The 27,077-nt window shown below is 36.3% G+C and overlaps 1 pseudogene; it reads right to left on the bottom strand.

Annotated features, from left to right (window-relative positions):
• Positions 1 to 22,063: 22,063 nt before the first annotated feature.
• Positions 22,064 to 26,156, bottom strand: LOC108662407 (putative disease resistance protein At1g12290; annotated as a pseudogene).
• Positions 26,157 to 27,077: the final 921 nt, after the last annotated feature.

The following is a 27,077-nucleotide window of genomic DNA, read 5'->3' as shown; positions in this document are numbered from 1 at the left end:
TCCCCGTTATATCCATGGCATCGTCATCAGCAGGCCCGCTCAACATATACAGAAATGACTATGAGATAGAGTTACAGATAAGGCAGATTCAACAGGAAAAAGGAGATTGTTTGACCCAAGGACATATCTCAATTTTACCCGAGAGAGTTCACTTGGATCTTCAGCAAAACGACTTTACAGAGATGGTAGGAATTTGGGAACAATGGAGACGTGCTCACCGAGACAATTTTCAGAACAAGTATGGACATATTGCATGGCTCCTATATGTACCAGTCGATGACCAGATGCTCCGAGCCATTGTCCAGTTTTGGGATCCCTCATATCGTTGCTTTGTCTTTAACAAGGTGGACATGACCCCTACTATAGAAGAGTACTCCTCTCTGCTCCGGATAGACCATATGCAGCCTGACAAGATCTATTGGAGGGCCCAGAAGACGGGACACCGACGAAAGTTGGCCAAGTTGTTAGGAATGACTACGGTGGAAGTGGATCAGCATTTGAAGAAGAAAGGAGACACAGAATGCCTTCCGTGGAGTTTCTTGAACGGATATATTAAAAAACACATGGAGGATGAACAAGGTTTCTTGGCTTTTGCGATGGCAATTTACGGCTTAGTGGTCTTCCCGAAGGTTCTAGGTCATGTGGAGGTATCAGTCATAGACTTCTTTGATCAGGTGACAATGAGCATCAACCCGGCCCCATCCATCTTAGTTGAAACCTTCAGATCCTTGAATTTCTGTCGACGCAAAGGTGAGGGACGATTCATCGGATGTGCTCAACTCCTAACCATATGGATCAAAAGCCACTTCGAATGCAAAGAGAGCAAATTTTGAAAGCTTTATCTGTCTGCGAGTTGTCCTATCCTTGAGTTCTGCGAAAGTGAATGGCCCGACTACAAAAGGAAAGAAGAGTGGGTCGCAAGGCTCCAGAGGTTAATGAGCATTGAAGTGACTTGGAGAGCTCCATGGATGCCACGAATGCAAGTAATGTATAAATGTGGGGATAAGCCATGGGTACCACTGATGGGACCTTGGGGAGCCATCAGCTATGCCCCAATAATGGTACGGAGACAGTTCGGATCTGAACAGTTCGTGCCCATGACTCACCAGCTCGACCAGTTAGAGTTTACATATGGAGAGCCAGAGACACTAAAGAGAATTGAGGAAATTGCTCAGGACTGGAAGAAAACTTGCCGAGTAGATCAGGGAAGGGTTACTGATGAAGTCACCACAGGATATCATACTTGGCATGACCAAAGGGTGAAAAATGTCATACATCCCCCGAAGAATCCATCCAAACATCCCGTAAACCCAGAACCTCAAGACGTCCTGTTGGAGAGTGAGTTAACGAGGAAAAGACTTGAAAAGGAGATGATGAATATGAAGCGAAGACATGAGGATGAGCTAGAAGAAGTAAAGAAAGAGACTTCAAGAAAGGTACGGGTGGCTTTGAAAGAGCGGGATGAGTGGCAAAGCAAGTTTGAGGAAGTGAGCGTGGCAAATTCTTCTCTGTTGGCCAGAATACAAGAACTCCAAAGTGCCAACAATGCTTTGCAGCATGAGGTACGAAGACAAGGACAAACCATCCAAGAGTTGAAAAATGACTGCGACATGTTGGAAACTGCCATGGAGGGCTATAAGGCACAGTATGAAGCAATAAGGCAAGAATATTTCCAAATGAGGGAAAGAAACAATTCATGCACACAAAGCCTTCAAAGGAAAGAAGCTGAAATGCAATGGATACTGAGACAGATGAGAGAAGTGGCATTTAGAGCTCGAGTAATGGCAGACAAGACCGAAGAACTCAGGCGAGAGATCCTTCCCAAGGACGAATTGAGTGAGCGGTTGATCAGTCACCTCAAGATAGTTAGGGACCAATATGACAAAGTCGGTTTTTCTTTTTGATAGTTATGGATGGTTTCAGACAATGATGTAATTGGATATTTAAGTTTTATGGATGCGGATTTTCTTATGGTTAATGTTGGATGGCCAATATTTTTCCTATTCAAATACATTTCATTTGCATCATAATGCATGATTCAGATAAAAAAATAAATAATAATGCACTCAATATAAAATTCTAACTTATTCCTTGAACTAATAGAACAAAATTCCAGAAAAACAAATTCTCCACAGATACAATACAAGAGCCCGTTCTAAGATCATGGGGGACGAGCATTCAGAGAGGATGGATAAGATTGAGAAGAAGCAAGAAGAAATCATGGGTCAGTTATCAAAAATTTTGGAGTTAATATCTACAGATAAAGGAAAGAAAGCGGCAGGGAGTTCTGGTACACCAGAAGACGTTCAACAGACAGAAACCAATACAGACCCCGTGTATCCACCAGGATTTACACCTCCACCTGCAAGGAATGCTTCTATTCCCATGCCATCCGTGGGTCAATATCCATTTTTTGGGATGCCAATAGGACCACCACCGACTTATGCTCAACAAAGGCCAATTGGAGGGGCAAGTCCTTCAGATCCCATCTCTGTACCTGATTTGGATGATCCAAAGGAACAAGAGAAGCTCAAATGTGGATCCGTTGAATCGAAAGATAATCCCGATACTCATCAAAAATTTGACCTTTTTGAGGAAAGACTGCGCATGGTAGAAGGAATGGGAATGTATTGTTCTATGGATGCAATTGAGCTTTGTCTGGTTCCAGATGTGGTTATACCCCCAAAGTTCAAAGTTCCAGACTTTGAGAAGTATGATGGAACCAAGTGCCCGGTCACACATATCACCATGTATTGTAGAAGGATGGCCGCATATGCTCATGATGACAAACTCTTGATACATTGCTTCCAAGATAGCCTTACTGGTGCTGCAGCAAAATGGTACGTCCAACTGGACCGCAATCGAATCCACACGTGGAAAGACCTTGCTCGGGCGTTTGTAGCTCAGTATAAGCACGTTACAAATATGGCTCCGGATCGCCTTTCTTTACAAAACATGGAGAAGAAAACCACTGAAAGCTTCAAAGAATACGCTCAAAGATGGAGGAATATGGCCTCTCAAGTTCAGCCACCATTGACTGAGAAAGAAACCACTGTAATGTTTGTTAACACCTTGCGAGCCCCTTACTATGAACGATTGATTGGTAGTGCCACAAAGAACTTTGCTGATATGGTGATTTCGGGAGAAATGATAGAAACTGCCATTAAGCAAGGGAAGATAGAAGGAGGTGATATGGCAAACACAAGGAAATGGGGAACTTTCAAGAGGAAAGAAGGAGAAGCCCAAGCCATTACTTCAAGACAACACCAAGGAGGAACATACAACCCTTACCAGCCATATCTACCATACCCCTATTACCCAGCTGTGCACAACACTTCACAAAGCCCATACCCATACCCGCCTATGCCAAATGCCTTCCCTAACCCGTACCCATATAATCTCATCCAACGGACACCTTACCCACCTGCTTCCACACCTGTTACAGCTTCAACCACACAACAGACAACACCTTCAAACAACCACACTACCGGTGAATCAAGAGGATGGCGAAACAAGCAAGAAAAAGTGCAGTTTGACCCAATCCCAATCCCTTATGCTGAACTCTTCACTCAGTTAGTTGCAAACCATCTAGTAGCACTCTTATACATAGAGCCATTAAAACCCTCGTTCCCGAGATGGTATGACACTTCCGCCCATTGTGATTATCATTATGGAATCGAAGGTCACTCGATTGAGAATTGCACGGCATTCAAGCATAAGGTGCAGGGGTTGATCAAGGCAGGAATCCTAAACTTTGAAAAAAAGACAGAACAGAATGTTAACAACAACCCACTGCCAAATCATGCTGGGGCGGGGGTAAATGCGATCGAAAGGGAGGTGTATGTCAAAAGGAACATTCGGGAAGTGGAAACATCCATGGAGAAAGTATTTGAAGCCTTGGTAAAAACCGATATGCTCGAGGTGTGGCCTGAATGTCCTAATGTGAATGACTCACGAGATATCCAAAGACTATGTTGCTTGTATCACAAAGGATGTGTGGGACATTCAATCCAGGATTGTAGTTCTTTCCAGAAGGAAGTGCAAAGAATGATGGACGAATCAAAGATCGAGTTTTATACGAAAGCTTCAGAGTCAGCAGTAAACATGATATCCAATGAGTCCACTCACCCAATGAAGATAAAACCTTTGACCATTTTCTACGAACCAAAAGGAGAGTTTGTGGAGGACAAAAATCGTGCCAAGATGATCATCGAAGTCCCTAAACCCTTCCCCTACAAAGACAACAAAGCTGTCCCATGGAACTACAACTGCAATGTACAAGTTTCGGAAGCGAAGAAATGGATAGCTGAATCTCAAGATGATGCTGCCAATATAACTGGTGTTGGAGGGATTACCCGCAGCGGACGCTGCTATTCACCGGAAGCATTCGAGAATCTCAAGAAGGAGAAGGGAGAGGAAAAAGAGCAAAGTCCTAGAGAAGAAAAGGTACAACCTCCGGAATCGACAGATGGCTCGAAAAGATCGGTGACAGAAAAAGAAGCTGCCGAGTTCCTCAAGTTCATCAAACATAGTGAGTACAATGTAGTTGAGCAATTGAACCGGATGCCCGCTCGTATTTCACTACTATCTTTGCTCCTCAGCTCAGAACCACATAGGAACTCTCTGATGAAGATTCTGAACCAAGCATATGTGGATCACGATATCTCAGTTGAAAATTTGGACTACATTGTTGGGAACATTTCGGTGGGTAACATAATATCCTTTAGCGATGAAGAAATCCCTTCTGGAGGTAGAGGAAATTACAAAGCCTTGCACATCACTACCAAGTGTAAAGGTTGTACCGTCGCAAAGGTACTGCTTGACAACGGATCGTCCTTAAATGTGATGCCCATGAGGACCTTGGCCCGTTTACCCATCAACGTGTCCTACATGCGAAAGAGTCAGATGATCGTAGGAGCTTTCGATGGGACAAGGAGAGAAGTAGTAGGGGACATCGAGATACCGGTAGAAATTGGCCCATGTACCTTTACCATTGAATTCCAGGTTATGGATATTGCTCCTTCATACAATTATTTGTTGGGAAGACCTTGGACACACATGGCTGGGGCCATACCTTCATCTCTTCATCAGAAGGTCAAGTTCATCGTGGAAGGGAAAATTGTCTGTGTTAACGGGGAAGAGGACTTACTCATAAGCAAGCCAACAGATACGCCTTACGTGGAAGCAGCGGAAGAAGTGCCTGAATGTTCCTTTCGATCCTTCGAGTTCGTTAACACTACGTATGTGGGAGAAAGAACCACACCGCCTATTCCGAGACTTTTCAAGACCACCAAGATGATTGTCAGTCAGATATTAGGAAAGGGATACCGAGCGGGGGCAGGATTGGGAAGAGAACTACAAGGCATTAGAAGTCCCATACGTACTACCAGAAATGAAGAAAGGTTTGGCCTGGGGTACAAGCCAACTAAGAAGGAAAGAGAAGAAATGATAGCCGAAAGAAGAAAAGAAAGGTTGGCTCGCTTTAAGGGGCATGAGTTGGAAATCCGAGGAATGACATATCCTCATCTTTACAAGACATTCCGATCTGGAGGTTGCATCTTTCCTGAATCACTCACCGTTGGGAACCAAGAATCAGTGTCAGCTTTAGGAGGGACTTTTTCTGATTTATCAATATGTGCAACGGAGGAAGGTGAAGAACAGTCAAGAAATGTGGATGAGATTCCTACTACATACCTTGGGCCACCGAATCTAAAGCTAAGCAACTGGACCACCATGAGTTTACCAGTCACTTGTGATTCAATTTCAAAGTAATGCAAACTAAACATCCATGCTTATGCCCAAAAGCATTGGAATTTTATGTATCGGGCTTTTTATCATTTATCATTTTAATAAATTGACATGCGTAGTGCATTTCTCATATCTCTTCTCATAATTAATCATTTCCATTAGTGCCATTTCATCCCTTTATTTTAACTATTTACCTATACAATAGCTCTACATATTTCAATTCCCTTTACCTTTCAGGATTCCAAATAATGAATGCAAAGATGATAATGACAGTGGTCTTGAAGTTGATTTTGAAAAAGGTACAAGTGTCAGTGAACTTGACAATACAGAAAACGTGGAGGATTATGATTTAACTCCGGACTTGTTAAGACTAGTAGAACAGGAGGGGAGACAAATTGTCCCACATCAAGAGACACTTGAAACAATTAATTTGGGAGATGAAGAAAATAAGAAAGAAGTTAGAATTGGTGTGACGTTGATGTCAATGGAAAAAGAAAAACTAATAAAGCTACTTCATGAATATGTAGATGTGTTCGCATGGTCTTATCAAGATATGCCAGGACTCAACACAGACATTGTAGCCCATAAACTGCCTTTGAAACCTGAATGCAAACCGATTAAGCAAAAGTTGAGAAGAATGAAACCTGAAATGTTGTTGAAAATTAAAGAAGAAGTGAAAAAGCAGTTCGATGCAGGATTCTTGGAAGTAGCTAAGTACCCTGAATGGGTTGCAAATATTGTCCCAGTTCCTAAGAAAGACGGGAAGGTGAGAATGTGTGTGGATTATCGAGACTTGAATAGAGCTAGCCCAAAAGATAATTTTCCTCTTCCCCACATTGACACCCTTGTTGACAATACTGCCCGCCACTCCATGTTTTCCTTTATGGATGGCTTTTTAGGGTATAACCAAATTAAGATGGCACTAGAGGATAGAGAGAAAACTACCTTCATAACTATGTGGGGAACCTTTTGTTATAAGGTAATGCCATTTGGTTTGAAGAATGCCGGGGCAACTTATCAGCGAGCTATGGTGACTCTCTTCCATGATATGATGCACAAAGAGGTTGAGGTGTATGTGGATGATATGATTGTAAAAGCTCGCAAAACAGAGGACCATGCGACTAATCTTGAAAGATTATTTAAGAGGTTACGAAAATTTCAGCTCAGATTAAATCCGGCAAAGTGCACTTTTGGAGTCACTTCAGGAAAGCTACTGGGTTTCATCGTCAGTGAAAGAGGAATAGAAGTTGACCCAGATAAGGTTCAAGCAATCCGTGATTTGCCCCCTCCCAAGACGCAAAAAGAAGTTAGAGGATTTTTGGGGAGATTAAATTATAGAGCCCGGTTCATATCACAACTCACACTCAAATGTGACCCGATCTTCAAACTCCTTCGCAAACACAATCCGGGGGCGTGGAATGAGGAGTGCCAAGTTGCTTTTAACAAAGTTAAAGAATATTTGTTGAGTCCGCCAGTATTGGCACCACCTGTGGTCGGGAGACCCCTCCTTTTATACTTAACGGTAAATGAAGGATCCATGGGATGTGTGTTAGGGCAACATGATGAAACTGGTAAGAAAGAAAGGGCAGTTTACTACTTGAGCAAGAAGTTCACTGAATACGAGTCCAAGTATTCCTCGTTGGAAAAGATGTGTTGTGCTTTAGCATGGACGGCGCATCGACTCAGGCAGTACATGCTATATCATACCACTTGGCTCATTGCAAAGTTGGACCCGATTAAATACATCTTCGAGAAACCTTCCTTATCAGGTAGAGTGGCAAGATGGCAAGTGTTATTGTCTGAATATGATATTGTATATGTGTCCCAGAAAGCTATCAAAGGAAGTGCAATCGCAGATTTTCTTGCAGAAAGGGTGGAAGAGGATTATGAACCAATGGAGTTTGAGTTTCCAGATGAGGACTTGATGTCAATATGTCAAACAAGTGGGGAGGAATCAGAGAAAGAGAATTGGAAGATGTTTTTCGACGGAGCTTCGAATGCCTTGGGGCATGGCATAGGGGTCGTGTTAGTATCACCAGAAGGAGATCATTATCCCGTTATAGCTAAACTCAACTTCTATTGCACCAATAATGTAGCTGAATATGAAGCTTGTGTCATGGGCATTCAAGCAGCAATCGAGAGGAAAATTCACATTTTGGAAGTGTATGGGGACTCTGCTTTGGTTATTTATCAGTTGCGAGGAGAATGGGAGACACGTGACTCAAAGTTAGTTCGGTATCACAAGTATGTATCAAAGCTGATTGAAAATTTTGATGAAATTTGCTTCAATCATTTGCCCCGAGAGGAGAACCAAATGGCCGATGCATTAGCCACGCTGGCGGCAATGTTCAAAGTTGGTACCAATGTCAAGATCCAACCCATCATGATTAATCTTCGAGAGTGTCCCGCGCACTGCTCTAGTGTAGAAGAAGAAATAGACGGGAAACCGTGGTACCATGATATTGTGCATTATCTCAAATTTCAGCAGTACCCGGATCAAAGCTCAGAAAATGATAAGAAAACCATTAGAAGGTTGGCAATGAATTTCTTCTTGGATGGGAACATCTTATACAAGAGAAGTAGGGATCAAACGCTTTTGAGATGCGTGGATTCAACCGAAGCTCGGAGAATAGTCGAAGAAGTTCACGAAGGAGTTTGTGGAGCACATGCAAGTGGGCATAAGTTGGCGAGACAGGTCATGAGGGCAGGGTATTACTGGCTCACGTTGGAAAAGGATTGTATAGACTTCGCTCGAAAGTGTCACAAGTGTCAGATATATGGGGACAGAATCCACACCCCTGCTAATTCACTGCATGTATTGGCATCACCATGGCCATTCTCAATGTGGGGCATGGATGTGATTGGGTTGATAACCCCGAAGGAATCAAATGGGCATCGATTTATTCTGGTGGCAATTGACTACTTCACTAAGTGGGTAGAAGCAGCATCTTATGCCAATGTGACCCAGAAAGTGGTATGTAAGTTCATCCAAAAGGAAATAATATGCCGCTATGGTCTCCCGGAAAGGATCATCACGGATAACGCTAGTAACCTCAATGGTTCGATAATGAAAGAGGTTTGTGCCAAGTTCAAGATCAAGCATCACAATTCAACACCTTATCGCCCAAAGATGAATGGAGCAGTGGAAGCAGCCAACAAGAACATCAAAAGGATAATTGAAAAGATGACAGATATATACAAAGATTGGCATGAGAAGTTACCTTTTGCTTTGCATGCTTATCGCACAACAGTCCGAACTTCCACGGGAGTTACACCGTTCTCTTTGGTATATGGGATGGAAGCAGTTTTGCCAATTGAAGTGGAAATTCCTTCCCTTCGGGTCCTTAAAGAAGTACAGTTGGAAGAAGCCGAATGGGTTAATGCTCGGTATGAGCAATTGAATCTCATAGAAGAAAAAAGGTTGACAGCACTTTGCCATGGGCAGTTATATCAAAAGAGAATGATGAGGGCATATGACAAGAAGGCACACTCTCGACAGTTCCGAGAAGGAGAATTAGTATTAAAAAGAATTCTCCCGAACCAGCATGATCTTCGCGGGAAATGGACACCAAATTGGGAAGGACCATTCGTGGTGAAGAAAGCTTTTTCAGGAGGAGCACTAATTTTGGCGGAGATGGACGGAAGGGAGTTTTCCAACCCGGTAAATGCCGATGCTGTCAAGAAATATTTTGCATAACAAAAAAAAAGAAGAAGAAAGAAGAAAAAGAAAATTTTCAAGTTGAAAACCTGAAAAGGCGGCTTGAATCTGGGAGATGTGTTTAGGGCGAAAACCCGAAAGGGCGGTCTAGACACGAAAAGAGGTCCAAGTACTACAAAAGCTTAACACAGAAAGGGTGAAGATCATGATTCGAGATGTTCATACAAAAGACGAGGGAGCTGACAAATGTGCCTATTTCGGGATGAAATTTTGAGACTACTGTTAATATCTATCGAAACAGTCATTAAGAAAGGACTGTATCCCCTTTGTATTAATCAATTTTCCCCTGTTCCTTGTCATTATACTTGATTGTAGAAACTTCACTTTTTCTAATGAAAAGTAGCCTTTTGCTCCCAACAATGCCCTCATTTCCATTCTGCCAAAAGAGGAGATATGAGTACATTGCATTGCATTTGTCATAAAATTGGAATGATACTTAATAAAGAGCATGATAAAGTAAGAAATGTTTGCAATATTTTGAAAAAGGATCGTAATCGACAGGGAATGAAATGGAGTCTAAGAAGGGAAAGAAAGGAATGGGATTAGCAATAAAATGGAGCACAGTAAAAATGTGAAGAGTGATTGGACCATGCATATGATAGAAGAAGAAAACAGTTATGAGCAATAAATTGAGGAAGACGAGAGATCGGAAATGTGATCGATTCATCCCCCATTGATCAAAGAAAAGGCTCTAAAAACACTAAAAAAAAAAAAGGGAAACTGATGAAGATGAATTGACATGTTCAAAATTTTAAAGTAATTGAAAAAGAGGGAAATTCATCTTTAAAATTATATGAATTTCATATGAGGAATTGATTATTTTTCACCATTTCCAAAAAGGAAAAAGGTTTCGTTGCCTCAGTTTTGAGGAGTTCATTTTAAAGTTTCAGTGCCTCAGTTTTGAGGAGTTCATTTTTAAAGTCTTGTTGCCTCAGTTTTGAGGAGCTTATTTTTAAAATCTCGTTGCCTCAGTTTTGAGGAGTTCATTTTAAAAGTTTCAGTGCCTCAGTTTTGAGGAGTTCATTTTTAAAGTCTCGTTGCCTCATTTTTGAGGAGTTCGTTTTTAAAGTCTCGTTGCCTCATTTGTGAGGAGTTCATTTTAAAAGTCATATGGCCTCAGTTTTGAGGAATTTATTTAAACTATATATATATATATATATATATATATATATATATAATAATAATAATAAATATAATAAAAATTTGGTAAGAGAATTAAAGAATTTAGTCAAATACAGTGTCTACGTCTTTGTACTATTTCGAATTTTCGAAAAGCTCAAAGAGGGGCAGCTGTAGACACTAAATTACAAACAAGAAAAATTAAAAATATATAAAAAATGAAAAAATGAAAAAAAAAAAGGAGAGAGGTACGATTGGCAGGGTGCGGACGCACCCTGCCAGGCACCTCTCTCACCTGCCAGACGCGAATTTTTCGCGTCTGGCAGGGTAGTGGAGCGCCCCCTCCAGAGCACAGAAATCGGGTATAAAGGAGAGGGGGCACTGTAGCATGAGGGGGAGGAACCTGCAACAAAAAATTCCAGCAGCCACACAAAAAAAATCCACAAAAGAAATCGGAAGATCTGGCGCAAGGGGAAGGAGCACCGAACGGAGGAAGAGAGAGAGGAGCGGCGGCTGGCGCGGCATCAGATCTGGAAATGACGCAGTGCCAGCGACAGTGAGGATCCACGCCGCAAGGAGGAGCTCGCCGGCGGAGAAGGAACTAGACCATCGACGCAGCCAGATCTGTCGCTGGAAGGAAGAGCCGATCCAAGACAGCTGCGATGCCACCGGTTGGGGGAAAGCCGACTTGACCCACGCCGCAAGGAGGAGCTCGCCGGCGGAGAAGGAACCAGACCATCGACGCCGCCAGATCTGTCGCTGGAAGGAAGAGCCGATCCGGGACAGCTGCGACGTCACCGGTTGGGGAAGCCGACCGTAAGAGTTCGCCGGCGTGAGATTTCCTGCAGGTTGACAGCCAAGGGGGAGTTCGCCGGCGTGAGGAGGGGAAATCCGACAGAGGAAAAGTGTAGAGAGAAGTCAGAGAGTTTATAGGTAGAGAGAGAAAGTGAAAGGGAAAAATGGGAAGAAAAGGAAGAATAGGGGGGTTTTATAGTTAGTGCTTAAAGCTAAACGGTGTCGTTTTGGGGAATACGTTTGGGCAGCTCAAGGACATTCAAAACGACTGCGTTTTGGCTCAGGGAGGCTGAATACTTGGGGCATGCTCACGGGCTTTCTGCCGGACTGATGCGTACTGGGCTAAGTCGGGCTTGAATCTTGGGTAAGTTTCAAATATTGGGTTTTTGTTGGTGTTGGTTATGATTATTTTTATATATGTAGCCTTTTGTTAGTAAGATAATGGGAACATAGTATAATAAACATGATTATGTAAATATAAAATCAAAAATCAAAAATCAAAACCAATTAAAATCATTAAAATAGAAAACATAAAAAATAGGTAGATAACAAAAACAATAATAATAAAATAATAATATAAATGAATGAAACAAATGGTAGGCTAAAAGATTAAATTAAGAAATTAAAAATTATTAGGTTAAGCGTTAAAATAATAAAATAAGTATGAGAATCAATATTAGAAAGTTAACTCTTTTGAAAATATATATGATTAATAAAATAATAGTCGATGATGGGATAATCGATCGGGATGCGAGAAGTCGCAATCCCGGGCCGATATTCCTTAGGTTCAAAATCCGAATCAAGGCTCCACCAGTACGATGGGAGAGCCTCGATTTCAAGGTTCTGAAATTCTTAATAAATGAAAAGTTTGACTATACCAAAAAATTTACTTGATAAAAATAATAAATAAATAATAAATAATGAATAATAAATAAATAATAATAATTCAAACATATAATAAATAATAAATTTGAAAATATAATATACATGACATTAAATAAATAAAAATAAATAAATATATAATAGTAAAAAAGAACTAATTCAAAATTAAATATTGAGCATTAAGTGGCATAAACTATAAGAAATGTAAAGATAAAGATAAAAAAATAATAATAATAATAATAAATATATATATATATATAAAATAAGATCTTAAGCATTAGGTTTGAATAAAAACCGCTTATGAAAAATATAATAGTAATAAAAATATAAAAATACATAAAAATAGTACGATAAAAAAATATATAATTTTTACTCACTAAAATAACATAGAATTATAAACAATTTGTCTAACTATAAGTGAAAAACAAAGAACTTAGAACAAAAAAAATGTAAAGTATAAAAATAATAATAATAATAATAATAAGAAATAATAATAGGAAATATGATAATAAAATAAAAATAATTAATAATAACCAAAAAATATAGATAATTGCATTAGCATAGCATATACGTATTGCATCATACATATCATTGCACATAAATATTTCTGTTTTCGAGTCTAAGCCCCGATGATGGGATCTTTCGGGGATCCTGCGAAGGCGGGTATTTCTCGAAAAGTTCCTTAGGTGAAAAGATGTCCTCGGGTCCCACCAGTATGATGGGAGGGCTCGAGAACCATCTTTAATAAAAGGCTTTTGCCCGAATTAGGTTCATTATGCACAAAATATTATTTTAAAAAGAAAACGTACGATGACCCCGAAGACGGGAATTATTCGTCGAATTTACGAAGGCGAGTTTCTCGGATAATTCCCTAGGTGAGAGAATATCCCGAGTCCCACCAGTATGATGGGCGGATTCGGAAAATATCCTTGATAAAAGGTTATTTGTCCGGCATTTTTATCTCACGCCATGCATTTCATCTCGCCACTCATTTGCGTTCCATTTTAGGTTAAATAATAAAAATAATAATTAAGGAAATCTAGTGAAATTAAAAATTAAAGCCCAATATGATGATCTAAAAATGGTACCGTTCATGGAACGGGCGTCCGAGGGGTGCTAATCCTTCCCCGGGCGTAACCGCACTCCCGAACCTAGATCCAGAAAATTGTAGACCGGTTTAAGGTTCTTTTCGGTGGGCTTAAAATTAATTTAAGTTTGCATCGATTAGAATCGAGTCAATAAGTGGCCAATCACACCTAGTAAAAAAAAAGGATTGGTGGCGACTCCTAGTTTAATTTTTAGTGAGTTTTCACATTCACGTCTAGCCGTCGGGTTCCCGGACCCGCACGTTACGACAACCGCCAAGGCTATTAAAATTCACATTTCACATAAATCATGTTTTTGTTTTGAAAACATAGCCGTTCCTTGGCGTTGGCTGAGTTCTCCCTCACGTGGTGGTTTAGCGTGAAGTGAACCCTAAACTTTACCCCAGGAGATACCCTACGCGCCTCTCCGTTCGAGGTAAGAATATAATGGGGTTTACCGTGCCCCTCTAAAAGGCTGGTCCACAGAAACCCCCTACTGCAGTGATTAATTAATATATAATCCACCATATAATAAAACTCAATAACATGATATGGCAATTTTGTAATTCGTAGTTTTTCAAGGTAACCAAACAATTCGCATTTCAATACAATTGCCAACTAGCCAATCATGCTCGATTTATCATAAGCCAGTTAATTTAAACAATCAAATTGTCACAATTAACAGTCTCCGTGTACTCTATTTTTCAAAATCACTATTAATTTCAAAACAATTTATAATTTAATTTCATTGAAACTCATTTATTCATAAAACATGAAAATTTATCTTTTTAAATTCCTTTTTCCATAGAATTCATGAAAGCATTTAAAAATCACCCTAGATAATTAAAATGACAGTAAGTTTACTCACTATGTCTAGAATGCAGACTTTCGAAGCACTCTGTCTACTGGTCCTCGGATGCAATTTCCTTGCCTTTATCGGAGGACTCACCACCTTGACACAGTACAAAATCGAGAGTTTTACCAAGTTGGTACTAAATCAAAATTAAACTAATTTAGACTACCAATGCATGATATGGAATGCAAAAATGCACTGGTAACTATCTAAACCCGGTATTGGCCTAATTCGTCTTATCACCCGATTAAATTCCTAACGGGTCCGTTTAAACTCCAATTTAATTCTTTTCAGTTTCTATACCTCAATTGCACCCAAATTAACTTAATGTCTCTCAGTGTGGTGCAAATTATCAGTCCCAACAGCAAATTACGAAAATACCCCTAGTGGGTAAAAATTCGTATTTTTGCTCCGAAAATTCCCATTATTTTTCTAGGCTCATAATTCATCATTCCTTAACCAATTCTCCTAGAATAAAATCAAACTCATCCTCACTCACTACATGGTAAATTCAGCCATTAATGGTTGGGGGAGAAAATAAATTCTTTTCTTGTTGTTTTGTTTCTAAATATGCTAAACTAACTAAAAACACTAACATAAATTAAAATCAAATAAATCCAACAACTTTCTCTCTCCTAACCCATTTTTTCAGAATTTAATTCATCATGAAAACATGTAATTTAATCATGGAAAATAAAGAGAAATGCTTGGGAATAAGAAAACTCAAGCTTAATAGAAAAAAACTCACCTTTTTCACTTAATTTCCTTGAAAATTCACACTTTTTCTTTGATTTTCTCTCTCTAGGGTTTTGTTTTTGTTTTCTCTCTCTTCTTGCTGGTTTGGCCGGCCATGGGGTGGAAGATGTGCTGATTTTGTGCCTTTTAAAAAGGAAAATAATAAATTAATAAAGGCATGACACATGGCATCATGTCATTGGCCCGTTTTTAAAATTTTAAAAATTTAAACATTTTATCTCCACCACATGTTTAGTCAAGGGTCAAAGATGAAGACAAAGGAAGACCATGTGCTGGAAAAAATATCCTGGTGGTGGAAAATTACAATTTTGCCCCTGAGGTGGCAAAATTACCATTTTACCCCTATACTTCAAATTATACCGAAATTAAAATTTTTCACTTCTAAACCTCAAATCATACTTCAATAAGTCAAATTATACTCTAATAAGTCAAATGGGGTCAAAAAAAATCTTTTCTAAAATTCACATTTTGTCCCCAGGTGGTAAATGACCATTTTGCCCCTAGTTAGTGAAAATTCTGATTTGACTCCAAATTGATCCTCAAACTCCAAATTACCATTTTAAGTCATCCATGAACTGTGAAACTCTTAATCTCACCTTAAAATTCCTATTTGATCTAGTTCGAGGATTAAATAAACTTTGTTGTACCTCTAGGTACAATACCGACTTTTGTAAATTTTTCGGGACTCTCCTAGCATGCAATCATGCTATCATCACATATATGTCATGAATAGTATTTTATAAGGTCGGGCTTTACAGAAAATGTGTAATTTTTTTACAGTCTAAATTATAGAGAAAGCCTTTTAAATTTGTAACTAGAAAATTTATAATCTTAGAGTTAATACATAGCGATGTCTATGATAGTCCAGTTTGCTCTAGGAATGTTGAGAGATACTTTATTACTTTCATAGATAATTTTTCTAAATATTGTTATGTCTTTCTAATTAAAACAAAGATGAGGCTTTGGTTATGTTTATTGCATATAAAAATGAAATTGAAAATCAGAAAGAAAAAAGAATCAAAATTCTTCATTCAAATAAGGAAAGAGAATATGTTATAGAGTTTTCAAACTTCTGTAATGAGAATGGAATTATCTGTCAAGTATCCCACCCCTTTACACACCCCAATCAAACAATGTGATAGAGAAGAAAAATCAAACTTTATTGGATATGGTAAACTATATGCTCTCAAGTTCCAAACTCTCAAAAAACTTATGAAGTGAAGCACTCTTATTTACATCTCACATTCTAAATAAAGTTGCTCATAAACAATTAGACAAAACTCCGTATGAATTATAAAAAGGGAGGAAACCCAATTTAAATTATTTAAGAATGAGGGGGTGGTGGGAAAAAGTGAAAATTTTAGAAATCAAAAGAAAGAATCTAGGACCTAAAACTATTGATGGAGTTCATGTGGGTTATTCCCAATTTAGTGTCACCTACAAGATTTTTATAATAAAATCTGAAATTACTGATATAATTGTCAACACTGTCATAGAATCGAGAGATGTTGTATTTTTTAAGGATATTTTACCTTTGAACAATAAGGTGAATATCTTTCGATTGCACTCCAATTTCGATAGAGTAAGAGTAAAAAGATATGATCAATTAGGAAGGTCCTAGAAGAAGCAAATGAGCAAGAGTGGAGAAAAATTTCGGAAACAATTTCCATGCCTATATTGGGAGTGGAACGCCATCAATTGCTATTTGCCTTGAATCGATTTTCACATTTAAAACTCTTTCTTATTTCTTTTTGTTGTTAACTGTTGAGTCTCTATTATTTCTTCATGTGTTCTTCTTTATATTTTCGAGTAAAAGTCCAACAAACCTTTCTCAATCAGAGATGAGCCATTAATTTTTTGTAATTTTATTTATAAGGGTTTTTTTATATGGTCCATTGCGTAACTTAAGTATCCATTTCATAAAATTTTAACATGTGAAACCATCATGAGTTTACGACATTCTCTATACATATGAAATTGTATCAATATTTTTCATAGTGTCTCAACTTATGGTCTCTTTCTTGTTGTGTTGCACCCTGGTGTTATGCTGTCACTCTGGAAAGAAAGTATGAGGTTGGGCCTGAAATGATTTTTCAAATGATGATTTTTTCTAGCTCACTTTCATAGGTTTTAAGTAAAGGAAATTGTGTTGTTGGTTATGTTGATTTATGGTGCTTCATCTTTGGAATAGAGATGTTGGAAATTCATGGAATCCGAATAATCGAAATATCTATTTTTTGCTAGTTTTATGTACGGTTAGGAGCTAATTTTTTGATGCAACTCTTGGTTGTTTGGCTTTTTCTATTTTGCACTTTAACCAATAGGTGGATTCTATTGAGTTTGATTCCAAAGTAAGTTTTAGTTTGATGGGCCTGTTGTTCATAGGTTCTCTTTTTGAGATATTTTTAGAATGATTCATAGTTTTTTTGTGCAACAAAAATTTTGTAATTGTATAGGGATTTTGCCCATACTAGGTTTTGTATGTTACTAAAGTCTTTTGTCAATCAAGTTAAAGACTTGTCATGGTACTGCCAGTAACGGAGGAATAAAATACTTTTTCAAAAAAAAATGATAATGAGTCCTACCCATCTCTTAAGGCTCTATTTAGTTGTTAATTTTTGTACTTGCTTTTTTCTAATTGTTTGTTACTTGCTAATAAAGTGAAGCGAATTCTTAATTAATTAAAAATTAAAAATGGACTAAAATAGTAAAGTGTTATACCATTTCTAACATAACTATTCTTATACAAAAGTAATAACATGCATTTCATTCTCCAAATAACTTTAACATTTAAACTTTGGGTTTTTCAAAAAATTGGTATCTAGTTCCTACTTAGTCTACCTCAAGGATTTCAATATCTATGTTAACGACTAAATACCAACAAAACATGCATGTATACAAATATATCAGTTCAGCTGTCTAATTATCCTTGGTTATAGTCTTTTGAAGAGATGGAATTCGATGCATATCCAATCCCAATGAGCTCCATGAATCAACTTACAATGCCACCAAGGCTGCCTGCAAAACTTTCCACGCCATAACACTCTTTTTGGATGCAATAAGCTCACATCACACCTACTTCATAGCCTAGTCGGCTTTTTCCCGAACCTCTTTAAGGACTTAGCCAAAGGCGATGTGGTGTCTCTCTATTTCTAAGGCTAATTGTGGTAACTACTTGGATTATTGAGTGCATATTGTCGTTGGCAAGGAATGTTAGGGTTTATAGGAAGGAAATTATCATGGTTTTGAAAGAATAAATTATTTGGGTCTACTAGAGTGGTGAATTTGTTTAAATTGGGGTTGTTAGGGTTTGGATGAATTGTAGAACATTGGGGTCTTTGAGGGGAAAATTGGGATTTAGAGATTGGAATGGTGGCTTAGGTGGAGGAAGGTCGCTTGAGGCGGAATGGACAGTGATCGTGGAGGTAATCACTCATCTTTAAGGGAAAAAATGAAGTAAATCAGGCTTTATTTGAATTTTTCACATTTTCCTTTTGGTATAATGTTATTGAATAATTTATTTTTATTCTTATCTCGTTAAATCGATCCTTTAAAATCTTAGTATAAGGATAATTGAAGAAAATTTAAAAGACAAGCCAAATTTAATATATAACACTAGTGTGCTACTCTTGCAATACACTCAAGGTAGCTAATTTTTTTTGTAAGAATGTGAGTAAAATACTTAGAGAATTTTTTTTTTAAATGCACTAACAAAGAGAAAATAATAAGCAAGAACCTTCTGAAATGGGTGAAAGGAATGAAAAATATAAAAATGCATACATATTTTTTGCAAATCCAAAAACAACCTTGGAAAAAAAAAAAGAGAAGTTATTTCAAAAGACAAAAATGGGGTGAAAATTCTAAAAAATTCCACCAGACTTGATGCTTTTTCAGTTGCAGGCGGCTAAGTTGTAAGAATTCCTCTCAAATATTAATTTAGCCCAAATCCAAGAATGCCGGTTTGAATAAAGATTTGTTTAGTGTTTTGATCTTAATTGCAAAATCCCAAAACAATTCTATACCTCTAACATTATTGGGTGATGGGCGTAGCCTTTATAATTTATATATAATTCTTAATCTCTAATTTTGCTCCAACTAGTACATGTTTGACTTTGTTTCTATGCCTTTTTCATTTCCAAGAATTGAAACTTCACAAAGGGATTTCGATAAAAAAAATTTTGTCTTAAAAAGATATTTGCATTTAATTTCATATTTAGTAAAAATTGTCTAGTATTTTTGAGTATTTGACTTAATGATTAATAAATAATCTTCTATATGAAACGAACTTAATTAATTCTTTTGTTCTAATCTTCTCTGCAAGAGATGTCACTTAATTAATGGATTTTGAAATATAAAATTTGAGGAAAAAATGTTAGGGAAAAAGGCCTACCTCTTATGACATATCACGAATTGTAAAGTCGGGAATGCAATTATTCTGATTTTTATTCACCAGACTTTATGTTTGGTTTGGGGGTTGGACAACCAGAATTAGACAAACAGACAAAGAGAATTGCTTCCCAAGAAATAAGAGAATTTTCACCTCTTGATAATCACAAATTGTATTCCTATATCTTCAGCAGTGAACACTTTCGATACCAATATTCACATCTATAATACAAGCATCAATAAATAGCACCTACAACTCCACATCCATTCACATTTTCCTACAACAATAGAATGGCCAAAGAAAAAACTCTTAATTAAGCCTAAACCTTCAAATGCCCAAAGGAAGCCTAAATCCAAGCAAGCAAGAGCCCACACACCTAATCAAATGAAATAAAAAGAAAGAAAATTTAAAAACTTACATGAAAGGCTTCTAGTTTTTGTATAAAAACAATAACATTATAAAAATAAAAATAATAAAGAATCAAAATAATAAAAGCTTGAATAAATAGAAAATCATGAAATTAAGAAATAAAATAAGGACGATATTTATTATACTTGGAAACTACCTTAAACCTATAAAAATCAAGATTGTATAACAAAATAAAGCAAATTAACCCAAAATCCACATCAACTTATAAAATAGAAAAATTTATGTATAAAAAAATCAATAATAATGGGTAATTACCATGAAGATAAGAGAAGTTTTCTTCTTTATTTGTATGGCAATTTTTCTAAAAAAAAGATAAAATTGTAAATGTAATTATTAAAGAAAAAAAAAACAATAAGAGAAAGAGTAACAAAATATTAAAAGAGAGAAAACTCAACAAAAAATTCAAATCTCACAATAAGTAAAAATGCAACTAGATCATTGTCCACAATAGAAAAATATAATCACACAGATAATCAAATGAGATAAAAAGAAAAAAAATTGAGAAATTTACACGAAAGGCTTTTGGTTTTAGTAGAGAAGCAATAACATTATAAAAATAAAAATAATAAAGTGACAGGTTGTTTGTTTTTCCATTTTTGTGATAGACTTCAAAGAGAAAAGAGGAAAGAGAAAGAAAAAGGAAGAGCTAGGCAAGGAACAGAGGAGCGGATAGGGAGGAGAAGAATCAACTATTTACATGGAGAAGTAACATTTTTCAAAAAGATAGACCAAGCCAAGTTACAAGGCTAATGTCGTCATTACCATTGCCATTGCCATTACAAGGCTAATATTCAACATGACAAAATGTGATCACCATTTGTGATCTTAACATTTTTAATGCAAAGACTCGTCATTAGGCAGCTTCAAACCTTCACCATACTAGGAAAAATACTACCACACCTAACTTAACCACATTTAGTTCAACTTAATTTAATATCTTTTAATATTTAGTTTTCATAGAAAATTAGATGGTCTTGTTCAATTTCTAAGCAACATGGTTTAGAAATAAACTTGACGACAAGAACTAAAATGTAGTAAGCAGTGATGTACAAGAAAGCATGTCTAATCTTGATTCATTTTAGTTGAAAATATCAAATGATAGATATAAAAAGAAGTTTCTCCAAGAAAATCAAGTCAAAATATGATACAAATAAGACAACCACACAAAATAGAATATACAAATAACTATCTCAAAGGTCCAAGACAAACTAAACTTGACAAAAGAAGAAAAAAAGCAAACAATACTTTGTGATTTATTACATTTGATGAGTTCTTCATTGTTTTCTGCTCCTCAAGACCATAACTCCAGAAATTTATTAGACCACTAAGGAAATGTCCTGAGACATTTTCCAGCATCCTTCCTCTCTTTCAATGTTGATTTCCAAATACATGTAGCTATCATCAAACTGATTGACTTGTCCATGTACTAGTCTCTGCCCAAAGAAGAAGAAGATATGCATCAGTGCAAAAAAGTTATTAGTGCTTCTATATTTGCTCCCAAATATGTTGTGTTTCCTGTATATGTAATGAAGACTATGAAGAATTAAAGATTACTGGGTAATTTTAAGCAACGAAACTTTCTAGTTGGCATACTAGATGAATTGACATTGTAAACCACAATGTTGAATTCTTTATTAATGCATAAAGTTGTTTTTCTTTTCTTCTATAACACATGAATTCTTGGAAATTCAATTCATTGTATGACACCCTCACATAATTATGCAGCATTAGCCCTAATACTATATTTGGTGTATAGCATAAATGTACTAATTATTTTGAATAAAGAGCATTATCGCATTCTCCTATGTGATTCTCCTACTCAATTCATGTCATTCTTGCATTCTTCAAGATTTAATATTTGACAAAAAAGATAAGAATTAAAATTAATTCCTAAAAGTACTATAACCTTATTTATAGCATTTAAGGACTTATCTCAAGACCTCTTAACCTTTAGTAACTCCTTTCTAAGTTAGAAGATTGTGCATCATGAAAGGAATTGTTTCCTTGCTCTTGTCCTTGAAAATTCTATGTCTATACCATATCATTTCATTGAAAGTATTGCATATTACTTGTTCAATAGAAATTTTGAAAATTTTAGTCTTCATCTCAATTATGAATAGTATTAAAGATAATTTAAACCTTTAAAATTAGTAAAAGAGAACAAAAAGGTAGAAGCCAGAAACATATTCGTAAGATACCTTATTATATCAAACAATTAGCATGTTATCTCACCTTTGAAGACAATAATAATATAAGAGAGAAAAATACCACATACCTTTTGTTCGCAGTTTTTACCGAAATAATAAAGTAGGATGTATAATGGATTCATCCTCCCACTCTAGGTCTTTCCACCAATCTACACGTTTGAAAGAAGGTAAAAAAGCATTTCAAGTGACTTCATCGTTCTATTGAATCTCTTCCCACCACTCTTGATATCCTTCAATGCTAATTTGATTCCCACTGTCAAAGTTGAGTGGAAGCTTTGTCAACTTGGAGCAATTGAATACTTTGATTTGTCTCAAACATGGGAAGGGGAGTGCATCCTGACATATGCTCTTCAATTTTGGTAGATCTCGTAAATCAAGCTTTGCTAGTTTAGCAAATGGGCTTGGATTCGGAATTCTAGCTACGTTTGTGACTTGATCACTTATTATTTCTTCCATTCTTGAGCAAGATATTACAACAAGCTTCGTTAGGGTTGGAACAAAAACAAGCCACGTCGCGTTCTTCAACTTGTTGCATCCGCCTAGGGAAACCTCGCTCAGTAAATGAAAACAAGGAGTAATACTATTACTATTAGTTGGAAAGAATGAAGAGGTTTTCATCATTCTTCCTTCCCCAGATTCCTTTTCCATCTTCCTTATTACCATCTCTTCCAAGCTTTCACATTTTCTAACAACTAGGCTCTCCAAACGCTCCATATTTGCTAAACATGAAACATTGAATGCCTTTGTCTTCTGAAAATCTGGGAGCAAAAGTTGCTCAATGCATCCTCGTAAGTTGTGAAAGCTTAAAAGGCTATCTAAAGCAAACACACTTTTTATTTCTATGCCCAACACATCCAAATGTTCCAAGCATTTCAACTCCTTTATTAGATCTTCATTACCACCGTTCAAGACATTGTCTTCATCCATTTCATCTTTATATAAACTTAGTACAGACATTCTGAACATTTGCAACTTGGAAAATCTACATATCAATTGTCTGGGGATTTTTCGGAGAAATATTGTCTCTACCAAGTTTAAAATTTTTAATTTTGACAACTTATTCAACTCAATTGGCAACTCTCTTACACTTGTAAATGATAGATTGAGATACTCCGATGAAACTAGTTCTGAAAATCCCTTGGGCAACTCACAAAAATGCATGTTAAAATACAAGTTTAAAACTCTCAGATTACGCATAAATTGGAAGAAACCATTACTAATCACCCTTAAATTGTTACCATTGAGAAATAATGTTTGAAGATTAGGACATCTAGGTGTTCCTCTTAGACCTTCAATTCCACTATATGCCAAAGACATTCTTAGACCTTCCCAATTTTCAAAATCAAGTGTCTTATTTGATCCTACCCTTGCTTGTACAAAAAATTTCTTCTCAGGTGCTTCACACTCTCGTGCTATCCACAAAGCCATGTCACGAATCACATCATGCATCTTTACGTATTCTGCAAAATATTCACTTCTTCATAATAAACAAGCATCGACAAGAGAATTGACAATGTTGTACCCTTGCATTCGAGCTCCACTTATGTTACCAAATTCACTTAAAAATCCCTCACAAAACCAACATTCTATTAGCATATTAACACTAATGAAAAAATCTTCAGGATACAAACTACAGCACAGAAGGCAAGACCTCATTGTGTCAGTAGGCAAGCTATCATAACTAAATTTTAAAAGAGAGTACACCTGTTGATCCATTCTTGCCAATTTATGCGAAAACTTTTTCAAGACCTCAATTGCATATTTCCAATTGTGGGGCATCTTCTTGCAAGCCATGGCTCGGCCTATTATAATTAGTGCAAGAGGTAGTCCTCCACACTTTACAGCTACTTGTTTAGCTAGCCCTCGAGTATCTGGATGGCTGTCAAGGGTTACTTCTCCAACCTTCTTTTCAAACAATTCCCAAGCTTCATCTTTTCTTAAACACTTTACTTCGATTTTCTCCTGAGCTTCCATTTTTCCACATACCTCTAAGAAGCGAGTTGTAAAAATTAATTTAGAAACATTATCCTGATTCAGTACAGGTATTCCAACTTTGATCAAATCCACCCGCTCCCACACATCAGTTTTTGCGCTCTGTGTTGACTTAGACTTTACCAACCATTAGCAGTAGGATTGTTTATTAACTGAACTGGTGATTGATTGGTACTAAAATAATTTAGATTAAGTTATTAATGGACGCATTGCTTTCAATCAAGTGAAAGAATAATAATGCACTATTTTCTAGTAATTTTCTTACGTCTTCAACCTCATAATTTGGTTGATGGACTCTTTCTTACCTTACCTAATCATAATAATTTGTTATATTTAACCATTAAAATATTCCATCTATAACGTCATTATAAAATATTTAGACCAAGTGACAAGGTTAATAGAATTACCATTATCATAAAACTATACAACAGCTAGAAAGCAATTTACATTAAACTAGTCCTGGTAAGCGATCGAGTCCAATGACAGAACATTAAGAAACAAAATTTCAAACCAAGGGCAGAATGCGGTGTGGAAGCCATTACCTTTTAACGTGTGCTTACTCTATCCTTGTCCAAGTAATGCACAGCATTTTGTTGTTTCTGTCGATGATAACCTATATGCAGAGCAATTAGTTCCACTTGTCAGCAAGCAACATGAACTGAAGAAGATTTAAAAATTTAGAAAAGAGATAACAAGAAGCAGAAACAAACCATGTGTCATCCAAAGTCTAAAACATGACATGGCTCAATTGTTGGAGGCCAGCTTGAGAATGAGGAAACAGTCTCATTGGGTAGTTGGGATATTTTCATACTCATCTGAGCTTGAAGATTTCATCTTTTTGTTTTTATTTTTTCCTTTTTTTCATTATAAATAGAACATTTCATCTTTCCAATATTGGAGTGAAGTTGAAAATTTGTGCTGTGGAATTTGTTAATATCTTTTTTTTATTTTGATGGTAAGTTTTTAATAAAATTTTGCCATTTTGTTTCATTATAAATTAAACATTTATCTTTCTAATTTGGTGTTGTATAGGAATTACAGCTGTATCTAAACTTAGGAGTGGCAACTGTGGTTCATTGCTGTAGACATTGATCATTGAAGTTTATCTCCTTTAGGAACAAGGATGAACTTGTTTAGGTGCTAAATCCATATTTGGATTTCCCCATAAAAGCAGAGATAATTTCTATTCCATACCAAATCATTACATGTATGTGACAGGTTTTGGCAAATCATTAATTTCTATTTATGGTGTTGTTGAAACGTCACAGGTCCCAAGGAGTTTTCTTGTATTGGACTTGATGCACGTTCTTCAGTTCCAGACTTATAGTCTTAGATATCTAATTCTACAACTAGTGTCTATTCCCTTCCCATACCAAGTGTAAGGTATCAAGGTTTATGCTTGCAATTGCATGCTATATAATCTTCTGTTTCTAGTAAATTGGTTGTGGAAATGGCAGCTATGTATGTTGCCAGTTGGTCAACAACAAGAAAAGAATGACTTGTATTAATCGCACACCAATTATATCTCCTTGTCAATTAAAAACGTGTTGATAGAATAAAGTTGGTACGTATTTTTTTCAATGGATGCTTCATCAACTTGTCTGAGTTTTGAATTATGGAGTTATCAAGTATTAATTGTTATATTTATTATTTAAGCATAGTTATCAAGTATCATTTTCACCCCAAAAACTTGAGCTAAACATGATTGATGTTTTGGAGACAAAGCTATCAACTTTGATATTCAACATAATTGCACCTTTGATATTTAACATAATGGGGAGTCACGCAACTTGCATGATGTTTACCAAAACTGGTAATGAAATGAAAATCACACAATTTACATTATTGTTGTTTGTCACACTAACCAACTCATTTCTTTCTTACTCATTTACTGTGAATCAACTGCCAGCTCATTATATTAGATGCAAAAAAAAAAAAAAAAAAACTGCCAGCTCATGCAAAAACAATTTATTTCTATTATATATATAACTATCCTTCCTCTTGGTAATTTGATAGCAACTGGTTAGAGATTTTTTATTCATCCATTCACTTTATTTTTCACACCATGGCTTCCAATGCTGCTACTGAAAATGTTGAGCGTAATGACTATGATTCCTTTTGCAACATTTGCAGTAGACAATGCAAGTCTTTGAAGAATGTTATAAGTCACCAAGAGCAATCTCATGATAAAAATGTTATCAAATTCAAATGTGACATTTGCAAGCGTGGTTTTCCAACAAAAGTAGCAAGGAAGGAGCATCGTGACAATGGTCACTAAGATTTTATCTTAATATGTCCACCCATCTACTCTATTTATAAGATATTATATTGGTATTTATAGTTTTAATTGTCATTTAGTTGTTTCGAAAAATTTTAAATGGTATTTATAATTTTAGTTGCCATTTAATTGTTTTGAAGAACTTTTAGTGTTATTTCATAATACTTTTATATTCTTAATTTATGTAAAACTTAATGGTGGGAATCATATTTTATTACATGAGTATTTATAGTTCTTTTATAATATTATGCTATTTTATGCTTTATTATTTTAATTGTGAAATCATATAAATAGAAATGTTTGTTCTATTTCATATATTTAAATCACAGAAAAAGTCCATTAATATTAGTAGCAGTACTTGCTTCCTATCAAGTTAGAGAAAAGCTTAAAAAAGTAGATCAAGGGTGCCCATTTGTAGTGAACATTAACAGCAGGACAAGTCCTAATCTATGCTTTTATTGTTTTTTGATGCTAAATAATGGATTCCTAGAGAGGAACCAAGTAACAAAAGCAAAGCAAAATAAGTAATAGCACAGAATATCCACCCGGGCAGGCTGTTTTGATCCACTATTACCCCAAAAGGCATAAGAGGGCAAATGTGGATCCACCATGAGAACATCATCACCATGGCCTTCATATCTATTCACAACTTCAACTGTTGCTAAAGATAACACTGAGCCAAGAGCATAACTGCTGAGCAAGGCATCATTATGTTTCCAACTAGCACAACAAGTTGTTAATATACCAGTATTACTTCTTAATCAGCACAGAATTCACCGTCTTATTGCAATTTATTCAAAACAAAAAGCATCACACCCTTATATATAA

This window comes from Theobroma cacao, chromosome 6, assembly GCF_053813885.1.
Source record: "Theobroma cacao isolate CCN51 chromosome 6, ASM5381388v1, whole genome shotgun sequence".
NCBI classification, from domain to species: domain Eukaryota; kingdom Viridiplantae; phylum Streptophyta; class Magnoliopsida; order Malvales; family Malvaceae; genus Theobroma; species Theobroma cacao.
The sequence above is the reverse complement of the archived record's forward strand: the minus strand, read 5'-3'. Positions and strand labels throughout refer to the sequence as shown.